Genomic DNA, 11,316 nt, shown 5'->3' on the forward strand with positions numbered 1-11,316 from the left:
CAGTATGAGGTAACGAGCATTAAGAAATCGCTTATTTCAAGCTGGCGAATTGCGAATTACTGTAAAAAATGTGACGCAGTCACGTGCCGTCTATAAGCAAACAGCCCCAACACATTATAAAGAGGCCACCGGTTCACGAGCAGGGCGGAGTTCAACAGTTCGTGAGTTTCCTGCCATCAGACTGGCCTCGGTTGTCGGTCAGCCGACAGCAAAAAATTACTTGAGTGAAAGAATCCATTTCATTGAGCTTCTACACTAACTCTGGCCTGTAAGTAGTTAGTCTGTCACGGCTTACTTGTACCTATAATTGGCTTGTCACAGTGTGACGTGCAACGGAACCTGAGGGTTCACTTTGAGCAATAGGAAATTTCATGATTCTAACCAAAGTGATGGGCTAGGCTCGCTATTGGATCTAGTAGTTTGAGTGTCTAGTAAGCCTAATCTATGTTTTACGCTCATTGAAAATTATGACTCAGTGTCTGTGCCCATCGACATACCTATGTAAACTCGAGAATGAGCTATAACATCGGACCAAGGTACCACTCCAGTAGCTCGTTTCTTCACTTTTCACTCCCTAGCCTGATAGCCGAGTATTTCTGTACTGTAACTATAGAGACCTGGTAAACTTCAGCTAGACTCCGTCGCCGACTTGTTCCCTTGCACGAAGCCGCACGCGTGCCAGAGTGGGTAGTCCTGAAAAATCCCACATCGCTTTCTATTCGATAGAAGGATTTACGTATTTTGCGACCCCCGTCTGGTTATAACAGAAGTAAAGTCTGTCGAGTGGCAACAAATCCTGATGTTACATTCCTCAAAAAGTTTTAAGATAACTGGAAAAGTATCGAGCCAGATAAAATACAGCGCTATAAAGAAAAACTCGCATTACACCTGACTGTCTCCGAAACTGACAATCTGCTTGAGTTTTAGCGAACTGAGCTTACTAAAGACAGAGTGAGAGTTTATTATCGAGAGTTGACAGTTTTCAGTAATATTTTTAGGTGGAGATACACAGAGGAAATTAAAGATTCGACCTCCAGGTGCCATGCAACGAGTTCGATCGATAGCGAGAGCTGTTTATTCCGTAAAAATACAACGTATCATTGTGCTCAATTGAAAATTACGATCAAGGATAAGACAGCGCTGCTATAAGTTTGCTTATTCATCGTGACATCTACGTTAAGCCATGGCTCCAGTGTAATTTGGTAGTAAAAGCACCCTACCAAGATTTCTGCTTTCTGAAGGTTTGTGCTTTTTGATAAAAGCATCTCAAAACCAACTTTACAGGAGATAAGCCAGAATTTTGGTATTTGACTGACGAAGTCCCTGTCTTGTCACCTTGCGGCGATGATGTGGATCTAGAAACAAATGAAAAATGGTTGAAAATTTAATGGAGACAATTTATCAGCTCATGGTAAACGTTACATCCCACCGAAGAAAGAACTTTGTGGTCCACTGCAGGCCTAATGTAAGTTAAATAAGCAAACTTAGGAGTTGGTTTTAAAATTTAAATTTGTGGTAAGGTTATATGGGGCGAAAACGCTGATGTTATCGGTCCCTAGATTTACAAACTACTTAATCTTAGTTAAACTAACTTACGCTTAGGAGAACACACGCACCCATGCACGAGGGAGGACTCGAACCTCCGACGGAGGGAGCCACGCGAACTATGACAGGGCGCCCCAGACAGCGCGGCAACCCCGCGCGGCTGGAAGTTGGTTCTTAAGTTTCCTGTTTACATCGCATTTTAATGCGGTTCCTCTTTTTTAATTACACAGAAAATAGCTACGACTTCATTTCAGTCGGAAGCAAGTCATTGCTCGATCGTTTTAAAACTGATGACAGTTTTCTCTACGAATATCCTGCCATTCAGTCAAATAATGCTTCGTATCAAGAAGCCACAAATAAGAATTTAACGCTGAGGGCAGTGAATGACACAGCTCAGAGGGCAGTCAAGTTGAATCAAGACTATGACGGTTTCACCACGATTGAGGACGAACAAAAGCAAATTTAGATATTCTGAGTACAAGAACACCGAAAGCTTTATCTTATCTGCAGAAAGAAAACCTTGATAAGCAAATTCAAAGAATAATGTTTTTATATGTTTAACATTATATAAACACGATTTGGGCATATTGGTGTTTAATTTACCAAACAAACACTAACTTCCTAAATCCTTCCACATCAGTACAAATTTTCATTTGTCATATTTGCCATTTAGTCAGCACGTGTTACCGTAATTTAATAGCAATAACATGTAGTATGTGAGTTTTTAATGCCAAACAGAAATAAAATAGAGGGTATGCGTATTTCACTTCGCAAAAAAACCCTAATAGAGTTATTTCCATAGATCTTGAAGGTCAATGTATGGTACCTCCCTGGTCGATACACCGACTGACGAAAGAGCCTGTGCTGCTCTTACAGGTTCAGCAAAGCGTCCTGTGGCCGCTTCACACTGGTACCATATCCTCCCTCTAATACGTAGGGTAGCCTGTCCATGGAAAGAAAGCAGACATTTTCGCGAAGTGAAATACGCATACCCTCTATTTTATTTCTGTTTGACCTTAAAAACTCACATACTACATGTTATTGCCATTAAATTACGGTAACACGTGCAGACTAAATTGCAAATATGGCACATGAAAATTTGTGCTGATGTGGAAGGATTCTTTCTCACTGGATACATGAAAATCGAACTGTATCCTACCTCTGCGGATTGAGAGCAGGAATTAGTAGCAAAAATCTAGCAATGGTCAAACAGACCCAGAACATACCATATCTTCTGCGTCGAAAACGGGACGTCCTGCTACATATGTACCGTGACTTCGATGAAGTTACTAGTGGTCATTTTAAGCATTTCTTTACGTTAAACATAGCAATAGGATCCCAGTTGCCTTGTGACTGTCACTGTCAAACTGCAAGTATTTTAAAGACTGAAGTTAACATTCAGATGACCACTACAGTGGAAAATATCAATAAAGAATAGCTAAAAAAGTTTTGTGTTGAGCGAAAGTTGTAAGAAGTCGTGCGAAATGTGTCTCATACAGCATTAAAAAAAAGAATCCTTTTGTTTTGACACCACTGATCGATTTACAAATTATAAGACATGATGATACAACGTAGAATTTTACGGCCGGTGTTTCCCTCAGGTAGAACTTCTGGTCACTGAGGCCGTGGTCTTTGTATGAAAGTATTTCCTAACGTTTTGTTTCTGACTTCGAAAGACATCCTCAGAGGTCACAACTGCTGTTTCGCTTCCGAGAACATGTTCCCCGCCGTTCATACTAATATTATATACGAGTTTCGCGACAAAACCATTGAGCCAATTACGGTGAAATTTGTTACGACGATAGCTTGAACCCTGAGGAACAATATAGGCTACGGAAGAAGAAGACTCCTAAGAGTGAAATGGGGACTGGAAGACCATATATTACATCAGGAACATAAACCTTGAAAAATAGTCATTAAATTTGTCGCATAATTTACACATTGTATAATATGTAGCTAACTACTTTAGTCAACGCGGCATAGATGCACGCTTATGCCCACCTCCCTTTGCATGCAACATGCATGTAACAACAACGCTGTACTATTGTACATATAAGTAATTTTTTTTTCTTCTGATTTTTCGATAAACTAGTGTAATCGATGTTCTGATTTCATTTCTTTTTTGATTCATGTCATTGTGTTAAGAGAACTGTAAACATGTTTCAATGTGAATATTAATGTTTATGTCAAATGTCAAGCAATATTGTAATAGAATTGAAATGTAACAAATGTTGAAACTGTTGTAACATGTTTAAAATTGTAACTGTGCGTCTGGTCCATACGTAGGCAATGTATTAGGATACGTGTAATGCAAAACCTCGGGTGAATACCCTGCCTGTAAGGGGGCGGTAAAAGGTGGATGGCAGGCGAGTGCGGGGAAATGCGCACGGGCGCTGCACGGCACAACGGGCTCAGCAGTAATAGTTGGAGTTTGGCATTGGTGTGGGCAACACGTTCTGGAGCGAGGAGGCCCTCCGGGAAGACGTAGTTTCATTGAGCCTCGGATATGCCGTTCCAACGCCTATACAGCATGGCAAAATTCCATAGGCACTAAATGGAAAAGTATTGCGACGCTAAGAAGAAGTAAAGTGCCGATACATCAGGAGCCATAGCTGTGATTGTATGTGTGCTCTGTACCTCGCCATCTCGCCGCCTGCCACCCGCCGCATCCATACGAACAGGTTGAAACTTTTAGTACTGTATTCGTATGGACCAGTGTTACTTTTGTTCCATACTGTTCAATAACAACTTAAATTTTCCCAGAACTTTCCTATCATTTAATTATCCTCACAACTAAGCTAGACAGGGTCCTTTCCAAATGTTGTGCAATCCGAGTGTCCCGAGATGAAAAATTAAAGTTTGTGTTAATAATAATTACCTGCAGACCTAACTATGTTAGAATGGGGTTTAAAGAATTGCTTTGTTAATGAACCAGTAAATTAATAACGAAGGTCTGACAAAGTTGGAAGATAACTTTAATATTGACTTAGTAATGATGTTTAATTATTTCGAGACAGATATAAAGGTATTTAAATGAGTTGGAAATAAGATAAAGAGAGTAGTAACTCATATATTGGAAATCTTGAGCGCATAATGATTTCAGTAAACAATTTTTTTAGACAGTGATCATAACAGTTTCAGGGTCTCCCCCCCCCCCTTTTTACTCATTTGAATTCTGAAGTTTTCTAAACTGATTTGGCCAGCAAAGTTAAAGTCAATATAAAGGCCAAAATTTATCAGTGTTTTACCTTTATCAAAATTGACATTGTGTGTGTGATTCGAAAGTGCTATTTCAAGGGTAACCTATGCACGATTTTAATCAGATCAATAGACAGTATGAAGTTTTGTAGTAAACATTATAGTGTAGTGTTGTGTATTTATGGTTTATCCATATCAGTACAGAAAGTGAAATTTTCAGTTCAATAGATTTTCTGGTTCTAAAATTCACTATATTATGCAGTGTTACCACGTGTTGTTTTGCATGAATGTACATCAACTTGTACAGGGAAGAAACTCAGTTAATGCCTGATTAGGCTGGCGACCGTATTATTATTAGATTGGTAGCATCTTCTGTGTAGCGTTTTGTCCGTACTGACGTGTAGTTGCATTTCGAACTTGCTTGACGTATCATTGTTATTACAGAGTGGGTGTAAGTCTGATTTGCCTCCATTCAGGGACACGCGGTCAATATCTATACAAATATCCTTTCTCATAAGGTGAAGCCCGTGAACATACCATAGTACAGGCTTTAATGAGTATCGTGTGTAACGCGCGCACGTTACAAGTGGCTCCCGGTGACAGGACATCCAGTTGTTGTCAGTCACAAATTAACGTTAATACCGAACAGTGGATGTTCAGTGGCACAAATAGCAATATTATTTAGTAAAGTAAATAGCAGTGAACGTCAGGTACGGTAGTGAGGTGTAATTTGCGTTCAGTATGGACAAGAACGTAGAAACAGTAGATGTGCCGAGCGTAATTAAAGATGCGCTTGGCAATGACAGGAGTCTACGCGGCCAGACAACAGATGGCGTTAGTGGAAGACAATTGGCGTACATACAATACCACGAACATGTTAACGAACAGATTGAAATGTCGAGATTGCCTAGAACACAGCAAGGAATAAAACAGGAAGTAGAGGATGACTTTGTAGATGATAGTGGGTATGTGAACGAATCCACTGAGATGTTTGATTCACCACAGATAAAGAAAGAACCGAAAGAAAATTTTAATGTAGGATCGGAACACACCGATTTCGTAGAACAAAACAGCGTGAAAATTTTAAGCATGAACGATTTATTTGAACAATTAACCAAACAAATTGCAGGACAGAGTGAGCAGCTCAAAACGCAGAATGATCAGCTTAAAAAACACGTTGATGAGCAGCTCAAAACACAAATTAATCAGCTCAAAACACCGAATGATCAGCTTAAAATACACGTTGGTCAGCTTAAAGCACAGGTCGGAGAACAAGGAATTAAAATTAGTAAACAAATAGAACAGGTAGAACAAAAAGTGGGTAATTTAAGCTCTGTAGTAAATACTATGAAGTCTGAAATTGACACAATTAATGAAAATATGAATACTATGCAGGGGTAAATTGACAACATTAACATTAGGTTTGATGTTGAAATTCTCAACATCCAAGAGAAAGTAGAGCCTCTAGTTGAAACAAAAGTAGACGAAAAAGTCTTTTAAACGAATGTCAACACGGAATCTCACAGTTGAAAAAGGCAGTTTCAGACACTGAAAGAGATTTAGGCGAGAAAGTTACCGGATGTGTACAAAAGTATGAACAAAATACATCGAAAATTCAAGGCAAAATTTTCGATCTCGAGAGTAAAATCAAAGATAGGCCTGGTGTTGTCTGTAACGGCACACCACTTACGAAACTGTTGGAAGGTGAGGAGCGCTTCGATCCCGCCAAGAAACATAATGGATGGCATCCGTTGGATTTCATCAAAAATTGCGAGAGAATGTTTCCTGAACACTTGTCTGGTCAGGAAAAGATAAACGTAGTAATTAGCGCCTTAGCAGGTGATGCTAAGTGCTGGGGAATTAACTTGAATACCGAACTAATGACGTTTGAAGAGTTTAAACAAAAGTTTACGGAAGAATATTGGTCCGAACAAAAACAGGATCATTTGTGGCGCGAGTTTATCATGGCCAAACTTCATAACAGGGGAAGGAATTCTTTGAAAGATTTCTGCGAATATTGGTACCGAAAGTTGACACATTTAAGAGGGAGAAGATCCAATTCAGAAATCGTATGGGAGCTATATAAAAAGCTTCCAGAAGATTCGAAGAGATATGTGGGAAGCAATCATCGTAGCTTCCAAGCATTTCTCGAAAGGGTCGAAGACGAAGATCATTGGCGCGAAAGTCGTGCCAATTATCCAAATTTTAGTAACAGGAATAACCGTAACAATGACGAGAGAAATGATGGCGATGGGTTTCGCGTCAACGTGATACAGAGAGGTAGAGGCAGAGGAAGAGGGAGTTATCTAGGTCGCGGTAGAGGGTACACCGCTCAAAATAATAACGATGCGGGAAACTGATTTCCGCGAACGTTGCGGGCCAAACGTAAGCGGGCAGAACATACCGGCCCGATTTAAGAAATGTTACCGGACTGACAGTAAAGTTATGAGACAGGTTAGAGACAGGCGTGGAACGATGCAACGTGTTGTTGCAGAACAAGCGTCAGGTGCGAGCGCAAATGACTCATCTTCGCTGCGCAGAGCGTTATATGTTAACAGGCGAGTGGAGCATTCAGAGGGCAACGGCCCAGCCTAGCAGAACAGCTGTTCAGAGAGAAGCCGCCAGCTATGCAGCAGAATTAGGTACGAACATTGCCGTAAGAGCTGGTGAATACATTACGAGTGGTAATTCCGTGGTGAAGGAAATAGTAGGTGGAACAGTGGATACACAGAGAGGTGCAGTTAGCAGTGTTAGCAATGAAGTAAATGGCGAGAATGAATTAGCAGTAGTAACTGATTGGTGTGTGCAGATCGACGATCTGTACAAGGGCCTCAAGCAATGTGAGTGGGAGGATTGTAAGGAGTATGAGGCAAGAAGGTTAATTAGTGAAAAAGGAGATAGTAGGGCCGTCGATAAGGTGACATGGCACAAATTTAAAGAGGAGAGAGTAAATAGCGCCACGCAAAGTATGCGTGCTGCCAATACAACGAAGGTTAAAGATAGAAAGGAATTGGAGGATGAAATTCTAGGCATTGACGAGGAAATAACTTCTGTTAACGATCAGCCAGTAGTACAAGCTGTTGCCGAAAGGCACTGTGGGGAAGAGGCAGGTAATTACCCAAGAGTAATTGAAGTTCATGAGGATTACACTAAATATGAAATAACAGTGTATGTGAGTGAAGCTGATAATGAGGCCATTTTTCCAAAAGAGGATATTGAGTTAAAATCAAAGTCTGACGAAAATGTAGAGGAAGAACTTAGTGTGTGTCTCAGAAAAGCTTTTATGTTAGAACCTGAAAGCGATGCAGAATGGTCGGATTCTAAAGATAGTTCAGATGACGAATTTTTCGGTACTAGTGAAAATAATGGGAATAGAGCTAATTGCGATATTGTACATACTAATGACGAAGTTTCAAAACAAAATCCAGATGTTGAGACTGAACACAGAAAAAAGGAGCCACCTGATGACTCAGTGTTTATTTTGCAAAGAGTTCAAGTAAGCAAAGACTTTGAACTCCAGAAACCGAGAAAGCCACCAGATATAAATGGTTCATAGGTCAGGAACGTATCTTGGGACTATGTCACAGTCGACCTAGGTGCATTGTGGAAAAAACAGGAAGGGGCATGATTTAGAGTCGGGGCAGATTTATATTGGACTTTGAGAATGTCATGAACACAGTACATCATGAAACTACTGGGTTCCCACCAGAAGAAATTTTGTTAGGCAACAGAAGTAAAAGTTTAATTGAGAAAAAACTAGAGTTTCCACCTTGTACAAGCTTGGGGTTGAGTCAGAAGAAAGAATTAGTCAGAAAAAGGGCAAAGCAAAAAGCTGAATCTAGATCTAAAAGACATGATAAAAATCTGAAAGTTTCAAAATTTAAAATTAGGGATTATGTTCTTTTAAAAACCCACGAAAAATCTAGTGAACTGAACCATGAAATTTCCAAATTTAAATATATTTGTAATGGACCGTATATATCACAGAACATTCCACATGATAATGCTTACTACCTGATCTACCCAAAATCCAAAAGACCTTTAGGTGTAAGAAACATTGTGGACCTGAAACTGTATGTTCCTAGGAGTGAGTGACCTAAGTACACCCAGAAAGCAATCTGCAGTAAATATGCTGTATCTAATGATGAAAATATTTTATTCTAAATGTAACAAATCTTTGTAAATGTATGTATACCAATGTCAGTGTGCTAATGTACTTATGTGAGTTTCAGATTACCAAATGTACTATAAATGTAAAGATGTATGGAGAAAAGGACTGAAAAGAAAGGGTAAATGCTGCAAGCCAAATAAAAGATGGGACTACCAAAGTGGGCGGTATATGAGTCATAATATAAAGGACTGCCAAAAATCAAAGAGGGCAGATAAATAGTCAAAGGAGAATTGTAAATGTGGTACAGGAGATGTGATAATATGATGCGAAATGGACTGCCCAAATCTGAATAATAGGCAGCAAATATATGTAGTGGTTTTTTTAAATATTATTGTGTGTTTATTAGTAAATAAGGAAATGGACTGCCATTCAATGCAAGCAGCAACAAATTGTCTTATAGTGTATATAGGTATTTGTATATGCTTTGTAGTTAAGTGTTTGTGTTTCAGCTTTTGAATTTATTTCTCTGAGAAATTTAATAATGATAAGTAATTTACTATTTAAAGCATGTTGTGATAGGAGGTTGGACTGTGCCAAAGGCACTTGAGCAAATGTTTGGTAAATGTTCTCGATATATTAAAAAATATAAACCTCTATAATGTGCAAGAAAGGAAGTTTAGTGATACAGAAATTTATGATGGTACATTCACTCAAAGATTCAGAACCACTGTCTAAATATAAAGTTTAGTGTTCCCGTCATATTTGCACTTAGTGAAATTTACTGGAAACAGGGGTATGTGTAACAACAACAACGCTGTACTATTGTACATATAAGTAATTTTTTTTCTTCTGATTTTTCGATAAACTAGTGTAATCGATGTTCTGATTTCATTTCTTTTTGATTCATGTCATTGTGTTAAGAGAACTGTAAACATGTTTCAATGTGAATATTAATGTTTATGTCAAATGTCAAGCAATATTGTAATAGAATTGAATTGTAACAAATGTTGAAACTGTTGTAACATGTTTAAAATTGTAACTGTGCGTCTGGTCCATACGTAGGCAATGTATTAGGATACGTGTAATGCAAAACCTCGGGTGAATACCCTGCCTGTAAGGGGGCGATAAAAGGTGGATGGCAGGCGAGCGCGGGAAAATGCACACGGGCGCTGCACGGCACAACGGGCTCAGCAGTAGTAGTGGGAGTTTGGCATTGGTGTGGGCAACACGTTCTGGAGCGAGGAGGCCCTCCGGGAAGACGTAGTTTCATTGAGCCTCGGATATGCCGTTCCAACGCCTATACAGCATGGCAAAATTCCATAGGCACTAAATGGAAAATTATTGCGACGCTAAGAAGAAGTAAAGTGCCGATACATCAGGAGCCATAGCTGTGATTGTATGTGTGCTCTGTACCTCGCCATCTCGCCGCCTGCCAACCGCCGCATCCATACGAACAGGTTGAAACTTTTAGTACTGTATTCGTATGGACCAGTGTTACTTTTGTTCCATATTGTTCAATAACAACTTAAATTTTCCCAGAACTTTCCTATCATTTAATTATCCTCACAACTAACCTAGATAGGGTCCTTTCCAAATGTTGTGCAATCCGAGTGTCCCGAGATGAAAAATTAAAGTTTGTGTTAATAATAATTACCTGCAGACCCAACTATGTTAGAATGGTGTTTAAAGAATTGCTTTGTTAATGAACCAGTAAATGAATAACGAAGGTCTGACAAAGTTGGAAGATAACTTTAATATTGACTTAGTAATGATGTTTAATTATTTCGAGACAGATATAAAGGTATTTAAATGAGTTGGAAATAAGATAAAGAGAGTAGTAACTCATATATTGGAAATCTTGAGCGCATAATGATTTCAGTAATCAATTTTTTTAGACAGTGATCATAACAGTTTCAGGGTCCCTCCCCCCCTTTTTATTCATTTGAATTCTGAAGTGTTCTAAACTGATTTGGCCAGCAAAGTTAAGGTCAATATAAAGGCCAAAATTTATCAGTGTTTTACCTTTATCAAAATTGACATTGTGTGTGTGATTCGAAAGTGCTATTTCTAGGGTAAACTATGCCCGATTTTAATCAGATCAGTAGACAGTATGAAGTTTTGTAGTAAACATTATAGTGTAGTGTTATGTATTTATGGTTAATCCATATTAGTACAGAAAGTGAAATTATCAGTTCAATAGATTTTCTGGTTCTAAAATTCACTATATTATGCAGTGTTACCACGTGTTGTTTTGCATGAATGTACATCAACTTGTACAGGGAAGAAACTCAGTTAATGCCTGATTAGGCTGGTGACCGTATTATTATTAGATTGGTAGCATCTTCTGTGTAGCGTTTTGTCCGTACTGACGTGTAGTTGCATTTCGAACTTGCTTGACGTATCATTGTTATTACAGAGTGGGTGTAAGTCTGATTTGCCTCCATTCAGGGACACGCGGTCAA

Source organism: Schistocerca cancellata, chromosome 3 (genome assembly GCF_023864275.1).
Source record: "Schistocerca cancellata isolate TAMUIC-IGC-003103 chromosome 3, iqSchCanc2.1, whole genome shotgun sequence".
Lineage (NCBI taxonomy): Eukaryota > Metazoa > Arthropoda > Insecta > Orthoptera > Acrididae > Schistocerca > Schistocerca cancellata.